The 4,835-nt window shown below is 46.2% G+C and overlaps 1 pseudogene; it reads right to left on the bottom strand.

Annotated features, from left to right (window-relative positions):
• Positions 1–828: 828 nt before the first annotated feature.
• LOC147112038 (uncharacterized) lies at positions 829–2,516 on the bottom strand (annotated as a pseudogene).
• Positions 2,517–4,835: the final 2,319 nt, after the last annotated feature.

The raw sequence follows: 4,835 nt of genomic DNA on the forward strand, positions 1-4,835 counted from the left end.
TAAGAAGGCATACGGAATGCTTGCCTTTATTAGCCGTGACATAGAATACAAGAGCAGGGGGGTTATGCTTCAACTGTATAAAACACTAGTTAGGCCACAGCTAGAGTACTGCGTGCAGTTCTGGTCACCACATTACAGGAAAGATGTGATTGCACTAGAGAGGGTACAGAGGAGATTTACAAGGATGTTGCCGGGAGTAGAGAATCTTAGCTATGGGGAAAGACTGGATAGGCTGGGTCTGTTTTCCTTGGAACAGAGGAGGCTGAGGGGAGACCTTATTGAGGTGTATAAAATTCTGAGGGGCCTAGATAAAGTGGATAGAAATGACCTGTTTCCCTTAGCAGAGGGGTCAAAAACCAGGGGGCACAGATTTAAAATAATTGGTGGAAGGTTTAGAGGGGATTTGAGGGGAAATTTCTTCACCCAGAGGGTTGTGGGGGTCTGGAACTCACTGCCTGAAAGGGTGGTAGAGGCAGGAACCCTAACCACATTTAAAAAGTACTTGGATGTGCACTTGGGATGCTCTAATCTGCAGGGCTACGGACCAAGAGCTGGGAAGTGGGATTAGGCTGGATAGCTCTTTGTTGGCCGGCGCGGATACGATGGGCCAAAATGGCCTCCTTCCGTGCTGTAACTTTCTACGATTCTATGATTCAACTTCTCCATTGAAGCGTCGATAAAACATCCATTCACAGGCAGACGCTACTTTAAAAAAATCAGGAAATAGTGTTTACTAAATAAATCCCAATGCCGATTATTAAACGGCCGTAAGCCAGCTCCAGGTTACCGCAAAACAAAACACACACACACACACACAAAAAGGTCAAATTAAAACATGGCGCTTACATTGAAGTCCTTATCCATGATTGCCGTCTTCATCTGATCCACGCAGGATCCCATCATTTCAGAGAACACACCCACGATTTCATCCAGCATCTCCGCTGTCTCATTCCTCACCATGGTGTAGATCGCAGCCCTGCCCCTGCCAAGATTGTCCTGCACCATAGCCCGATACAGAGGACAGCCGTACTTGTGGGTCTTGTACGTCCCATCAATAAGCAGCAGCTTGGGAAAGGCCTCAAGACGGAACTTCATTGTTGGTGTCATGTAGGCAATGAGCTGGATGTCCTTTGCTTGCAGGCCAACATGCACCAGCGCCCCGTTCCGTTCAATCTTTTCCAGAGTATCACAGTGTGCATTCATGCTGTATTTGCCTGCTTTGAGTCATGTCTTTATATTTCTAATGTCATGCAGGGTTACTAGCTTGTTGAATTGCCACTGAATAGAATCCTTCAGCTGCTTGTGCCCAGGATACAGCTTGACCAACTCCTCCACCTTCCGCATCTCATCGTGGTTGTGTTGTCGTCTCCTGGCATAGAAAGGTGAATATTCCGGACATGGCGGGTATGCACAAACTGGGGTGAGATGACATGCAGCCTGTTCTTGGTCACGTTGAAGATCAATGTGATGATGGCCTCGCAGCCCATGGCGAGGTATCTGGAAAATAAATTGCAATGAGACATGGAAGTTCTCATGGTGCGCAGCCTCCCAGAGTTGGGGTGGTGGTGCCCTGAGCTGCTGCCGCCCTCTACCCTGGACCCAGCCTACACAGGGAGTCCTCTGCCTTGAATCCTGGGATTGGGGCCCCTGTGTAGGCTGGGTAAGCTGCGACGACCGATCCGTTCACTGCATGCTGTGTGGTGGTTGGTTTGGTCGATTGCGGTGGCAACCTGGAGGAGGCTGGTTAATGGATGGTGGTTGCTGTGGATGATATACTTCCCATCAATAGCAAGGCAGTAGCATCCCTGGTGCTCCACTCTGAGTCTCCTCCCATCCGCACCTTGGAACTCCAGCGCCACTGCGGGAGGCTTTAGTGATTGGCTCTGCATGAGCTGGGTGTGGAGTTCATATTTTAGACTTGCGCTTAAGAGCAAGGTCATCAGGCCGCTGTAAGTCGCACTCGACCGTGACTCCATCAGGGTTACCTTCTGCTCAACGTTTAATTCCCACATTCATCATATGTTGCCCCGATAATCCACTCTCCAACTGCTCCCACCATTCTGCATCACTGTGATCTATTCACGGCTCAAATCAAAGCACAATCAGTAATGCATGAACGGCAGACTACACAGAAGTATCTCAACTGCAACACCTACCGGTCTCACCCCAGTGGAACGGATCCATGGCTATCCATAGTGGACGCAACACAGTTTCAACGAGGCATACTTGAAGTAGCTGGGAATTTGGATCCTCCGTTTCTTGTTCTCTCTCGCAAGAAGGTGGATGGAGAATTTCTTAAACAGACTGCCCATTGCCTGTAATAACAACTTGTTATGTAGCACCTTTAACATAGTAAAACGTCCCAAGACGCTTCACAGGTGTGTCTGCAGAGCAAGTTACCTGTTGAAACTCTTCTATGTTTCTATGACCATTTCAACAGTAAACAAGAAGATAGGACCAAGAGTAGGCCATTCGGCCCCTCGAGCCCTCTCCGCCATTTAATGAGATCATGGCTGATCATCCAAATTCAGTAACCTGTCCCTGCTTTCTCCCCATATCCCTTGATCCCTTTACCTCAAGAAATATATCCAACTCCTTCTTGAAAATATTTAATGAATTGGCCTCAACTGCCCTGTGTGGCAGAGAATTCCACAGGTTCACCACTCTCTGGGTGAAGAGATTCCTCTTCATTTCTGTCCTAAATGGCTTACCCCTTATCCTTAGACTGTGACCCCCTGGTTCTGGACCCCCCCACCATCGGGAACATCCTTCTTGCATCTAGTCTGTCTAGTCCTGTTAGAATTTTATAAGTTTCAATGAGATCCCCTCTCATTCTTCTAAACTCCAGCGAGTATAAGCCCAATCGACCCAATCTCTCCTCATACGTCATTCCTGCCATCCCAGGTATCAGTCTGGTGAATCTTCGCTGCACTCTCTCCATGGCAAGAACATCCTTCCTCAGATAAGGCGACCAAAACTGCACACAATACTCAAGGTGTGGTCTCACCAAGGTCCTGTACAACTGCAGCAAGACATCCTTGCTCCTGTACTCAAATCCTCTCGCTATGAAGGCCAACATACCATTTGCCTTCTTAACCGCCTGCTGCACCTGCATGCTTACCTTCAGCGACTGGTGCACAAGGACACCCAGGTCTTGTTGCACTTCCCCTTTTCCCAATCTATTGCCGTTCAGATAATAATATGTCTTCCTGTTTTTGCCACCGAAGTGGATAACCTCTCATTTATCCACATTATACTGCATTTGCCATGCATTTGCCCAACCTGTCCAAATCGTACTGGAGTTTCTCTGCATCCTCCTCACAGCACACACGCCCACCCAACTTTGTGTCATCTGCAAACTTGGAGATATTACATCTAGTTCCCTCGTCTAGACCATTTATATATATTGTGAATAGCTGGGGTCCTAGCACCGATCCCTGCGGTACCCCACTAGTCACTGCCTGCCACACGGAAAAAGACCCGTTTATTCCAACTCTTTGCTTCCTGTCTGCCAACCAGTTCTCTATCCAAGACAGTACCTTACCCCCAATCCCATGTGCTTTAACTTTACACGCTAATCTCTTATGCGGGACCTTATCGAAAGCCTTCTGAAAGTCCAAATACACCACATCCACTGGTTCTCCCTTATCTATTCTACTAGTTACATCTTCAAAAAATTCCAGTAGATTAATCAAGCATGATTTACCTTTTGTAAATCCATGTTGACTTTGTCTGATCCTGTCACTGTTTTCCAAGTGCTGTGCTATTACATCTTTTATAATGGACTCTAGCATTTCCCCCACTACCGATGTCAGGCTTACCGGTCTATAATTCCCCATTTTCTCTCTACCACCCTTTTTAAATAGTGGGGTTACATTAGCTATCCTCCAATCCATGGGACCTGTTCCAGAGTCTATAGAATTTTGGAAGATGACCAGCAATGCATCTACTATTTCTAGGGCCACTTCCTTAAGTACCCTAGGATGTAGATTATCAGGCGCTGGGGATTTATCGGTCCTCAATCCCGTCAATTTCCCTAATACCATTTCCCTACAAATACTGATTGCATTCAATCCCTCCCTCTCATTAGACCCTATGTTCCCTGACATCTCTTATTATTTGTGTCCTCCTTTGTGAAGACAGAACCAAAGTATGTATTTAATTGGTCTGCCATTTCTTTGTTCCCCATTATAAATTCCCCTGATTCTGACTGCAAGGGACCTACGCTTGACTTCACCAATCTTTTTCTCCTCACATATCTATAGAAGCTTTTACAGTCAGTTTTTATGTTCCCTGCAAGCTTACTCTCATAATCTATTTTCCCCCTCTTAATTAATCCCTTTGTCCTCCTTTGCTGAATCCTAAACTGTTCCCAATCCTCAGGTTTGCTGCTTTTTCTGGCCAAATGATATGTCCTCTCCTTGGATCTTATGCTATCCCTAATTTCCCTTGTTAGCCATGGTTGGGTCACTTTTTTTGTTTTATTTTGATGCCAAACAGGGATAAACAAATTCTGTAGTTCATCCATGTGATCTTTAAATGTTTGCCATTGCCTATCCACCGTCAACCCTTTTAAGTAACGTTCCCCAATCCATCCTAGCCAACTCGTGCCTCATACCATCATAACTGTCAAACTCTAGGAACATAAAAATGGCATGGAATTGCTCTGTTGTATCGACTGGAGAAGCCATCGTAAACATCAACCACTCAGGAAAACTGCAAATGGATCAAAAGGCAAGCATCAAATTAAGGGAAACAGGAGGCTTATCATTGACAGTGTGAGTGAGATGAACTAATGAACTGTAGGCACAACTCGCACCTGGTCATTCATCATT

The sequence above is a fragment of the Somniosus microcephalus genome, chromosome 10 (genome assembly GCF_052327205.1).
Source record: "Somniosus microcephalus isolate GS21.2 chromosome 10, FLI_Smic_1.0, whole genome shotgun sequence".
Taxonomy (NCBI): Eukaryota; Metazoa; Chordata; class Chondrichthyes; order Squaliformes; family Somniosidae; genus Somniosus; species Somniosus microcephalus.